We start from the raw sequence: 12,337 nt of genomic DNA, 5'->3' as shown, positions 1-12,337 counted from the left end.
GTGCAAGGAACGTGGCGCTGCACCGGCAGAGCCACTTTCCTTAAATCTGCCCCTTTGTGTTTGTCTCGGAGCAACAGGTGGTTTATAATTTTGACACAAGTGAGGTCAATTTCAATAGAGTCCAGCAATTACAGGAAGATGGGCATAGCTTTGTCAGGGGTGAGCTTAAGAAAGCACACCCTGGGGTGGCTGAAGCATTTTTGGGGTGTGACAGCTCCTTTGGGCTTCGCAGCTCAGGAGGACGAGCCATGCCAAAGGACGTCATGAAAAATAAGACAACAGCGGAGACGCCGGTAAAGGTCTGGGCACCTTTAAAATGCCGGTCATAAGAGAGGGTTGCATCCAGAGCGATCAACCCGATTACAAGGGAGTGGCCTGGTGAATCATTTGATTTATGGTACAATCACGGCTTCAAGATCCCAGCTATCAGCCAAGGTGCTGTCTCGTTGGCTTCGGGGCTCATTTTGCATGATGAATTGATGGATTACGATGACGACCAGGAGACTAAGGATGGGGAGAATTGTGAGGGTGGGGATGAGACTTCGGGGAAGGAGATGCAGCAAAGAAATTAGGTGAGCTGTTCTAACAGAGGAAAGAGTTTTGGTGTGTTTCAGGATTTGCCCCCTTTGATGGTGCAGCGTAATCGGAAAGTCAAGACGAATAATCAGGTACCTGCAAGTGGTTTCATTCAAAAAAGGTGAGACACAGGCTGCTGTGGCTATGGGGTGTGAAGAGTTAAGCATGAAGGTAGTGTGTTTGGTGTCTGTAACAGTGGGTAATACCCTTTTGCGTTAGCATAAGGAAGTTTGGGTAGATTGAGTGGGAAAGATGATGCAAATAATGAAGCAGTTAAAGATGCAGACAATGTCCATTTGGGAGGGCTGTGAACAAAAAAGTCGGAGTCAATGATGGTAAGTCAGAGGCAAGTGGTGAGGAGGCTTCTAAGGCAGAGCCAGGTAAGGAAAAAGGAAACTCAGGTGAGGGTAGTGTAAAAAGTAAAAAGTTGCCATATATGGGGTTGTTCTTGCCTTTGGGGGCGCATCTCACCCAAGCCATGAAGGAAAACATTTGTAAAGGTGAGTTTGTTGATGTTTTTAAATTATTACATAGAGAAGTGTGGGCTAAGGAAGGGTCAAAGGAGGAGGAATGGGAATTAGCTAGGAGGCCGAAAGTTCCCACTACCCTTGAGAATTGGATGTCAGTATTCTTAATCATTGCTAGCGTTTATTGTGAGAGGCATCCGGAGCGTTGTATTTCTCTATTAAAATACATGGACGTTTTTAGGTGGGCTCAAATAGACTATGGTGGTTTTGGATGTTTTAGATATAATGAAGAACTTAGAGCCCAGATGGCATTATTTCCAGATAAAGAATGGTGAGATATTTATAATGAGCTTTGGATGCAAGGGTTGTGTACTTCCAAGAATGCCTCAGCGTTACACACAGCTAGTGGTCTTCTGGTTCCTTACAAGCCCTGTCAGGGGCATCCCAACCAATCTAGGGTGGGTAGTTTCACGAGAGCTCAGTTCCCACAGAATGGATCTTGTTGGTCCTTCAACAGAGGGTCATGCACACGACTCCAGTGCAAGTTCATGCACAATTGCTCCAATTGCAGGGGCAAACATCCATTGGTGCAATGTTTTGGAGGGATGCAATGGGGATGGAAGGCTAATGCAGGTAGAGGTGGTGATAGGGGAAGGGGTCGGATACAGCAGATGGTGGGAAAAGGGCTCTTCTCCTAATAAATTTGATATTTTGTTTTATTGGTTGCAGTTTTATCCGAGGCGTGAGGAGGCCAAGTTACTGTACTAGAGTTTTCTTGAGGGTTTCAAGCTATGTTATCAAGGTCATAGAAGACAGAGAAAAAATTTGAAATCTGCAGTTGAGAATCCGGAAGTGGTGAGAAAGAAATTGAGGACGGAATTGGAGGCTGGCAGAATGGTGGGTCCATGGGATACCTGGCCGATTCATAACTTAACAATTTCACCACTGGGTGTTGTGCCTAAAACACAACAAGGTGAGTTTAGATTGATTCATCATCTATCGTGGGCTGCAGGGGAGTCAGTTAATGATTTAATTGCACATGAAGACTCCATAGTGCATTGCACATCAGTGGAAGAGGCAATTAAGTTGGTAAGGGCTTGTGGAAGGAAGGCACAAATGGCAAAGTTAGACATTCAATCTGTCTTTTGACTATTGCCGGTACATCCTGAGGATTTTTCATTGTTGGGTCTTTAATCTGAGGATTCTATATTTGTGGATATAATGTTGCCAATGGGCTGTTCTGTTTCTTGTTCCCTGTTTGAAACTTGTAGTTGTTTTTTGCAGTGGTTTTTCCAACAGAAGACTGGGCTCGGGCATGTCACAAACTACCTAGTTGACTCTTTTCTGATGGGCTTGCAGTGGTCCAATGAATGTAAAAAAGGGTTAATTGAATTTCAGAAGTGTATGGAGGAGATGGAAGTACCTTTGGCTCCGGATAAGACTGAAGGCCCTGCTATATTGAACTCAGAGAAATCTGAGGTACGGTTTCCGGTGGATAAGTTCAAAAGTTGATTTCTCTGTTGGAGGAGGCTGTTTCCACGGATAAGCTGGAGTTACAGCAGGTGCAAGCCTTATTGGGTTCTTTGAAGTTTGCGTGCCGTGTGGTGAGAGTTGGTAGAGCTCTTTGTAGGTGCCTTGGTTTTTCAGTCAAAGGTGCTGTTTTACCTCATCCCAGAATTCGGCTTAAAGAGGTCATCAATGCTGACTTCAGAATGTTGGTTTCTTTCCAGCAAAGTAATAATGGTGTTAACATGTTGACGGTTGAGGATGAATGGTTATGGCAAGTTCAAATTTTTTCTGATGATTCGGGAGCCCATGGTTTGGTTTTCTGAGATGGTGATTGGACTGCTGAGTCATGGCCGGATTCTTGGAGAGAGGCACACCATAGCATTTCGTTTCTGGAGTTTTTTTCCATTTGATGGTTGCTTTAGTGTTTTGTGGTAACCTTTTAGCAAACAGGCGAGTGGTTTTTAATGTGGATAGCAAAACAGTTGTTAATTTAGTCAATTCACAGAAGGCTCGAGATGAAAAAGTTTTGAAGTTGTTGCGTTTATTTTTGCTTCATTGTCTGAAATTCAATATTTTGTTTAAGGGTCAGTATGTTCCAGGTGTGAATAATGATATCACTGATGGGCTATCTCGTTCACAGTGGCAGAGATTCGGTGTACTGGTGCCGGGAGCAGATTTGCTTAAAACGGCTTTGACGGTGGACCTTTGGGAGCTGGGAATCTAAGGATGTTACAATTGATTCGTCAGTCCATTGCTCCATCTACTTTGAGGTCATATGGCAAGGCCTAGGCAGAATTTATTGAGTCTGGTGCATTGAGGAGGTATGAGGGACCTTACATGTCACGGTATAGGAGGGAGGATGGAGTCTGCTTCATTATGACACATATTGACCTAGGATTGGCGGTGGTGGCTATAACAGGGAAGATGGCAGGTATTACATTTTTCGGTAAGTACTTTTGGGATTATGATACCATGGAAGGAGAAATGTGTAGGAGAATTGTTGCTGGCTGGGCGATGGAGGATGGATCCAGGTTGGATCAATGGCATCCTATTTCCATGCAAAAGCTGAGGGATATTTTGGGGGTTTTGAATTCTGCTTTTCCTGTTGGGAGGCCTGATAGTATAGATGATTCTTCTCCTGAAAAACAACTATATCATGATTGCAGGCACACCTGCACTATGTAGACGAGGGTGGCCGAGTGGTTAAGGTGTTGGACTTAAGATCCAATGGACATGTGTCTGCGTGGGTTCGAGCCCCACTCCTGGTATATCATTTTTTCTCTCCCGTGACACTGTTCATTTCAATTTCACGCACTTTTCAGTTGCTCCTGATTAATATTAAAATAAGAGCTACATATAAAATCTTCATATCGATTAACGTGTATTTTTCTACCCCCAAAAAAGTAAACGCCTTGTATTGTACATTTCTCTTTGAAACTTAGTAACCTTTTGTTGCAGGTTGTATTACAGTATGCTTTTTCGTTTATTATAGGTGACTTATTTGTTTATGATACCTGACTTAATGCTTTCCATTTGGTGCATAATGAATTACAAAATCTCTCTACCAGGAGTGGGGCTTGAACCCACGTGGACACATGTCCATTGGATCTTAAGTCCAACGCCTTAACCACTCGGCCATCCTGGTACCTGTGCAGGAAAGGGCAACAACATGGCACTTATTATAGATATCAAGAGTGCTCACTGTGTGACATTGAGCTTTCTATATATATTTATATATATTTTCATATCTATATATTTTATCAGGTTACGCAAAACACGTTTCAGGAATACAAGGTAATGTCATGCCTCTCCTCTATAAAACGTGCATGTACTTAATAAAAAAAAAAATACAACCATACCTATCAAACATGTTTAAGATTATCAGCGTGTAGGACGAAAAAAGGTGCGCTTTTTTCACACCGTTTTTGTCACATGTCCTATTAAATATGTCTGCAAATTGACGATAATCTTAAGAAATATCACACTAACCCCTTTTCAAGACTCAAAACTACACTTCACACAATCTAAAACACTTTGGGACAGATTTACAAGGCCCTTGCGGCCCTTAGCGCTACATTTGCAGAATTTATTTTGCCACAAATGTGAAGATCATAGGCCACTACCATAGCAAAATATTTACAAGGTGGCGCAAGCTAGGTTTGCGCCAACTTGTTAACACTTTGCGCCACATCATGCATAATATATGCATGATGTGTGCAAAGGGGGCGTTCCCTTGTTAGAGAGTGGGCACGCTCGTTCCTCACCTGACAGGTTGCTTTTTGAGAAGGGTGTCTCTGGGGCTGGTGTTGTAGCCAAGAGCGAACTCTTGACTCCGCGTGGGTCGCTTCGTTTGCCGCACTGCACGGGAATGGCTGGGAGGCATAGAGTTGGCAGTAGAGGAAGCGGTGTGGTGGGGAAGGGTCAGGCATAATTTATACAAGGTGGGCGTTCGCCCATTAGGGAGCCCGAAAAAATGGCGCAAGGCAATCTAAGAGATTTCCTTGCGCCATTTGTTTTACACTTTTAACGCCTACTCAGAGGAGGCGTTAAAAGGGGGAATACCATTATTTATAATGGGCCCCTATGTACTCTGCAGGATTAGTCCCAAAATGATGGCGCTAATCTTCCAGAGTACATCAATAGCGTAAAAAATATAACGCTAATGCCCCTACCCTGTGCCATGGTGCGCCGTATTATTATATATATAGCTCACACATGGTGGCGGTACAGGGGCGTTAAGGGGTGCAAGGAACGTGGCGCTGCACCGGCAGAGCCACTTTCCTTAAATCTGCCCCTTTGTGTTTGTCTCGGAGCAACAGGTGGTTTATAATTTTGACACAAGTGAGGTCAATTTCAATAGAGTCCAGCAATTACAGGAAGATGGGCATAGCTTTGTCAGGGGTGAGCTTAAGAAAGCACACCCTGGGGTGGCTGAAGCATTTTTGGGGTGTGACAGCTCCTTTGGGCTTCGCAGCTCAGGAGGACGAGCCATGCCAAAGGACGTCATGAAAAATAAGACAACAGCGGAGACGCCGGTAAAGGTCTGGGCACCTTTAAAATGCCGGTCATAAGAGAGGGTTGCATCCACAGCGATCAACCCGATTACAAGGGAGTGGCCTGGTGAATCATTTGATTTATGGTACAATCACGGCTTCAAGATCCCAGCTATCAGCCAAGGTGCTGTCTCGTTGGCTTCGGGGCTCATTTTGCATGATGAATTGATGGATTACGATGACGACCAGGAGACTAAGGAGGGGGAGAATTGTGAGGGTGGGGATGAGACTTCGGGGAAGGAGATGCAGCAAAGAAATTAGGTGAGCTGTTCTAACAGAGGAAAGAGTTTTGGTGTGTTTCAGGATTTGCCCCCTTTGATGGTGCAGCGTAATCGGAAAGTCAAGACGAATAATCAGGTACCTGCAAGTGGTTTCATTCAAAAAAGGTGAGACACAGGCTGCTGTTGCTATGGGGTGTGAAGAGTTAAGCATGAAGGTAGTGTGTTTGGTGTCTGTAACAGTGGGTAATACCCTTTTGCGTTAGCATAAGGAAGTTTTGGTAGATTGAGTGGGAAAGATGATGCAAATAATGAAGCAGTTAAAGATGCAGACAATGTCCATTTGGGGGGGCTGTGAACAAAAAAGTCGGAGTCAATGATGGTAAGTCAGAGGCAAGTGGTGAGGAGGCTTCTAAGGCAGAGCCAGGTAAGGAAAAAGGAAACTCAGGTGAGGGTAGTGTAAAAAGTAAAAAGTTGCCATATATGGGGTTGTTCTTGCCTTTGGGGGCGCATCTCACCCAAGCCATGAAGGAAAACATTTGTAAAGGTGAGTTTGTTGATGTTTTTTAATTATTACATAGAGAAGTGTGGGCTAAGGAAGGGTCAAAGGAGGAGGAATGGGAATTAGCTAGGAGGCCGAAAGTTCCCACTACCCTTGAGAATTGGATGTCAGTATTCTTAATCATTGCTAGCGTTTATTGTGAGAGGCATCCGGAGCGTTGTATTTCTCTATTAAAATACATGGACGTTTTTAGGTGGGCTGAAATAGACTATGGTGGTTTTGGATGTTTTAGAAATAATGAAGAACTTAGAGCCCAGATGGCATTATTTCCAGATAAAGAATGGTGAGATATTTATAATGAGCTTTGGATGCAAGGGTTGTGTACTTCCAAGAATGCCTCAGCGTTACACACAGCTAGTGGTCTTCTGGTTCCTTACAAGCCCTGTCAGGGGCATCCCAACCAATCTAGGGTGGGTAGTTTCACGAGAGCTCAGTTCCCACAGAATGGATCTTGTTGGTCCTTCAACAGAGGGTCATGCACACGACTCCAGTGCAAGTTCATGCACAATTGCTCCAATTGCAGGGGCAAACATCCATTGGTGCAATGTTTTGGAGGGATGCAATGGGGATGGAAGGCTAATGCAGGTAGAGGTGGTGATAGGGGAAGGGGTCGGATACAGCAGATGGTGGGAAAAGGGCCCTTCTCCTAATAAATTTGATATTTTGTTTTATTGGTTGCAGTTTTATCCGAGGCGTGAGGAGGCCAAGTTACTGTACTAGAGTTTTCTTGAGGGTTTCAAGCTATGTTATCAAGGTCATAGAAGACAGAGAAAAAATTTGAAATCTGCAGTTGAGAATCCGGAAGTGGTGAGAAAGAAATTGAGGACGGAATTGGAGGCTGGCAGAATGGTGGGTCCATGGGATACCTGGCCGATTCATAACTTAACAATTTCACCACTGGGTGTTGTGCCTAAAACACAACAAGGTGAGTTTAGATTGATTCATCATCTATCGTGGGCTGCAGGGGAGTCAGTTAATGATTTAATTGCACATGAAGACTCCATAGTGCATTGCACATCAGTGGAAGAGGCAATTAAGTTGGTAAGGGCTTGTGGAAGGAAGGCACAAATGGCAAAGTTAGACATTCAATCTGTCTTTTGACTATTGCAGGTACATCCTGAGGATTTTTCATTGTTGGGTCTTTAATCTGAGGATTCTATATTTGTGGATATAATGTTGCCAATGGGCTGTTCTGTTTCTTGTTCCCTGTTTGAAACTTGTAGTTGTTTTTTGCAGTGGTTTTTCCAACAGAAGACTGGGCTCGGGCATGTCACGAACTACCTAGGTGACTCTTTTCTGATGGGCTTGCAGTGGTCCAATGAATGTAAAAAAGGGTTAATTGAATTTCAGAAGTGTATGGAGGAGATGGAAGTACCTTTGGCTCCGGATAAGACTGAAGGCCCTGCTATATTGAACTCAGAGAAATCTGAGGTACGGTTTCCGGTGGATAAGTTCAAAAGTTGATTTCTCTGTTGGAGGAGGCTGTTTCCACGGATAAGCTGGAGTTACAGCAGGTGCAAGCCTTATTGGGTTCTTTGAAGTTTGCGTGCCGTGTGGTGAGAGTTGGTAGAGCTCTTTGTAGGTGCCTTGGTTTTTCAGTCAAAGGTGCTGTTTTACCTCATCCCAGAATTCGGCTTAAAGAGGTCATCAATGCTGACTTCAGAATGTTGGTTTCTTTCCAGCAAAGTAATAATGGTGTTAACATGTTGACGGTTGAGGATGAATGGTTATGGCAAGTTCAAATTTTTTCTGATGATTCGGGAGCCCATGGTTTGGTTTTCTGAGATGGTGATTGGACTGCTGAGTCATGGCCGGATTCTTGGAGAGAGGCACACCATAGCATTTCGTTTCTGGAGTTTTTTTCCATTTGATGGTTGCTTTAGTGTTGTGTGGTAACCTTTTAGCAAACAGGCGAGTGATTTTTAATGTGGATAGCAAAACAGTTGTTAATTTAGTCAATTCACAGAAGGCTCGAGATGAAAAAGTTTTGAAGTTGTTGCGTTTATTTTTGCTTCATTGTCTGAAATTCAATATTTTGTTTAAGGGTCAGTATGTTCCAGGTGTGAATAATGATATCACTGATGGGCTATCTTGTTCACAGTGGCAGAGATTCGGTGTACTGGTGCCGGGAGCAGATTTGCTTAAAACGGCTTTGACGGTGGACCTTTGGGAGCTGGGAATCTAAGGATGTTACAATTGATTTGTCAATCCATTGCTCCATCTACTTTGAGGTCATATGGCAAGGCCTAGGCAGAATTTATTGAGTCTGGTGCATTGAGGAGGTATGAGGGACCTTACATGTCACGGTATAGGAGGGAGGATGGAGTCTGCTTCATTATGACACATATTGACCTAGGATTGGCGGTGGTGGCTATAACAGGGAAGATGGCAGGTATTACATTTTTCGGTAAGTACTTTTGGGATTATGATACCATGGAAGGAGAAATGTGTAGGAGAATTGTTGCTGGCTGGGCGATGGAGGATGGATCCAGGTTGGATCAATGGCATCCTATTTCCATGCAAAAGCTGAGGGATATTTTGGGGGTTTTGAATTCTGCTTTTCCTGTTGGGAGGGCTGATAGTATAGATGATTCTTCTCCTGAAAAACAACTATATCATGATTGCAGGCACACCTGCACTATGTAGACCAGGGTGGCCGAGTGGTTAAGGTGTTGGACTTAAGATCCAATGGACATGTGTCTGCGTGGTTCGAGCCCCACTCCTGGTATATCATTTTTTCTCTCCCGTGACACTGTTCATTTCAATTTCACGCACTTTTCAGTTGCTCCTGATTAATATTAAAATAAGAGCTACATATAAAATCTTCATATCGATTAACGTGTATTTTTCTACCCCCAAAAAAGTAAACGCCTTGTATTGTACATTTCTCTTTGAAACTTAGTAACCTTTTGTTGCAGGTTGTATTACAGTATGCTTTTTCGTTTATTATAGGTGACTTATTTGTTTATGATACCTGACTTAATGCTTTCCATTTGGTGCATAATGAATTACAAAATCTCTCTACCAGGAGTGGGGCTTGAACCCACGTGGACACATGTCCATTGGATCTTAAGTCCAACGCCTTAACCACTCGGCCATCCTGGTACCTGTGCAGGAAAAGGCAACAACATGGCACTTATTATAGATATCAAGAGTGCTCACTGTGTGACATTGAGCTTTCTATATATATATATATTTTCATATCTATATATTTTATCAGGTTACGCAAAACACATTTCAGGAATACAAGGTAATGTCATGCCTCTCCTCTATAAAACGTGCATGTACTTAATAAAAAAAAAAATACAACCATACCTATCAAACATGTTTAAGATTATCAGCGTGTAGGACGAAAAAAGGTGCGCTTTTTTCACACCGTTTTTGTTACATGTCCTATTAAATATGTCTGCAAATTGACGATAATCTTAAGAAATATCACACTAACCCCTTTTCAAGACTCAAAACTACACTTCACACAATCTAAAACACTTTGGGACAGATTTACAAGGCCCTTGCGGCCCTTAGCGCTACATTTGCAGAATTTATTTTGCCGCAAATGTGAAGATCATAGGCCACTACCATAGCAAAATATTTACAAGGTGGCGCAAGCTAGGTTTGCGCCAACTTGTTAACACTTTGCGCCACATCATGCATAATATATGCATGATGTGTGCAAAGGGGGCGTTCCCTTGTTAGAGAGTGGGCACGCTCGTTCCTCACCTGACAGGTTGCTTTTTGAGAAGGGTGTCTCTGGGGCTGGTGTTGTAGCCAAGAGCGAACTCTTGACTCCGCGTGGGTCGCTTCGTTTGCCGCACTGCACGGGAATGGCTGGGAGGCATAGAGTTGGCAGTAGAGGAAGCGGTGTGGTGGGGAAGGGTCAGGCATAATTTATACAAGGTGGGCGTTCGCCCATTAGGGAGCCCGAAAAAATGGCGCAAGGCAATCTAAGAGATTTCCTTGCGCCATTTGTTTTACACTTTTAACGCCTACTCAGAGGAGGCGTTAAAAGGGGGAATACCATTATTTATAATGGGCCCCTATGTACTCTGCAGGATTAGTCCCAAAATGATGGCGCTAATCTTGCAGAGTACATCAATAGCGTAAAAAATATAACGCTAATGCCCCTACCCTGTGCCATGGTGCGCCGTATTATTATATATATAGCTCACACATGGTGGCAGTACAGGGGCGTTAAGGGGTGCAAGGAACGTGGCGCTGCACCGGCAGAGCCACTTTCCTTAAATCTGCCCCTTTGTGTTTGTCTCGGAGCAACAGGTGGTTTATAATTTTGACACAAGTGAGGTCAATTTCAATAGAGTCCAGCAATTACAGGAAGATGGGCATAGCTTTGTCAGGGGTGAGCTTAAGAAAGCACACCCTGGGGTGGCTGAAGCATTTTTGGGGTGTGACAGCTCCTTTGGGCTTCGCAGCTCAGGAGGACGAGCCATGCCAAAGGACGTCATGAAAAATAAGACAACAGCGGAGACGCCGGTAAAGGTCTGGGCACCTTTAAAATGCCGGTCATAAGAGAGGGTTGCATCCAGAGCGATCAACCCGATTACAAGGGAGTGGCCTGGTGAATCATTTGATTTATGGTACAATCACGGCTTCAAGATCCCAGCTATCAGCCAAGGTGCTGTCTCGTTGGCTTCGGGGCTCATTTTGCATGATGAATTGATGGATTACGATGACGACCAGGAGACTAAGGATGGGGAGAATTGTGAGGGTGGGGATGAGACTTCGGGGAAGGAGATGCAGCAAAGAAATTAGGTGAGCTGTTCTAACAGAGGAAAGAGTTTTGGTGTGTTTCAGGATTTGCCCCCTTTGATGGTGCAGCGTAATCGGAAAGTCAAGACGAATAATCAGGTACCTGCAAGTGGTTTCATTCAAAAAAGGTGAGACACAGGCTGCTGTGGCTATGGGGTGTGAAGAGTTAAGCATGAAGGTAGTGTGTTTGGTGTCTGTAACAGTGGGTAATACCCTTTTGCGTTAGCATAAGGAAGTTTGGGTAGATTGAGTGGGAAAGATGATGCAAATAATGAAGCAGTTAAAGATGCAGACAATGTCCATTTGGGAGGGCTGTGAACAAAAAAGTCGGAGTCAATGATGGTAAGTCAGAGGCAAGTGGTGAGGAGGCTTCTAAGGCAGAGCCAGGTAAGGAAAAAGGAAACTCAGGTGAGGGTAGTGTAAAAAGTAAAAAGTTGCCATATATGGGGTTGTTCTTGCCTTTGGGGGCGCATCTCACCCAAGCCATGAAGGAAAACATTTGTAAAGGTGAGTTTGTTGATGTTTTTAAATTATTACATAGAGAAGTGTGGGCTAAGGAAGGGTCAAAGGAGGAGGAATGGGAATTAGCTAGGAGGCCGAAAGTTCCCACTACCCTTGAGAATTGGATGTCAGTATTCTTAATCATTGCTAGCGTTTATTGTGAGAGGCATCCGGAGCGTTGTATTTCTCTATTAAAATACATGGACGTTTTTAGGTGGGCTCAAATAGACTATGGTGGTTTTGGATGTTTTAGATATAATGAAGAACTTAGAGCCCAGATGGCATTATTTCCAGATAAAGAATGGTGAGATATTTATAATGAGCTTTGGATGCAAGGGTTGTGTACTTCCAAGAATGCCTCAGCGTTACACACAGCTAGTGGTCTTCTGGTTCCTTACAAGCCCTGTCAGGGGCATCCCAACCAATCTAGGGTGGGTAGTTTCACGAGAGCTCAGTTCCCACAGAATGGATCTTGTTGGTCCTTCAACAGAGGGTCATGCACACGACTCCAGTGCAAGTTCATGCACAATTGCTCCAATTGCAGGGGCAAACATCCATTGGTGCAATGTTTTGGAGGGATGCAATGGGGATGGAAGGCTAATGCAGGTAGAGGTGGTGATAGGGGAAGGGGTCGGATACAGCAGATGGTGGGAAAAGGGCCCTTCTCCTAATAAATTTGATATT

General features: G+C 43.9%; 4 non-coding genes across 4 annotated transcripts; 2 read left to right on the top strand and 2 right to left on the bottom strand.

Moving 5' to 3' along the window:
- Nucleotides 1–3,737: 3,737 nt before the first annotated feature.
- TRNAL-UAA (transfer RNA leucine (anticodon UAA)) lies at nt 3,738–3,820 on the top strand. The gene has a single exon. It is a non-coding gene; the product is annotated as a tRNA-Leu (tRNA).
- Nucleotides 3,821–4,114: 294 nt separating this feature from the next.
- TRNAL-UAA (transfer RNA leucine (anticodon UAA)) lies at nt 4,115–4,197 on the bottom strand. Its single transcript has one exon. It is a non-coding gene; the product is annotated as a tRNA-Leu (tRNA).
- Nucleotides 4,198–9,031: 4,834 nt separating this feature from the next.
- On the top strand, nt 9,032–9,113 carry TRNAL-UAA (transfer RNA leucine (anticodon UAA)). Its single transcript has one exon. It is a non-coding gene; the product is annotated as a tRNA-Leu (tRNA).
- A 294-nt stretch (nt 9,114–9,407) lies between these two features.
- On the bottom strand, nt 9,408–9,490 carry TRNAL-UAA (transfer RNA leucine (anticodon UAA)). The gene has a single exon. It is a non-coding gene; the product is annotated as a tRNA-Leu (tRNA).
- Nucleotides 9,491–12,337: the final 2,847 nt, after the last annotated feature.

Source organism: Pleurodeles waltl, chromosome 5, assembly GCF_031143425.1.
Source record: "Pleurodeles waltl isolate 20211129_DDA chromosome 5, aPleWal1.hap1.20221129, whole genome shotgun sequence".
Taxonomy (NCBI): Eukaryota; Metazoa; Chordata; class Amphibia; order Caudata; family Salamandridae; genus Pleurodeles; species Pleurodeles waltl.
The sequence above is the reverse complement of the archived record's forward strand: the minus strand, read 5'-3'. Positions and strand labels throughout refer to the sequence as shown.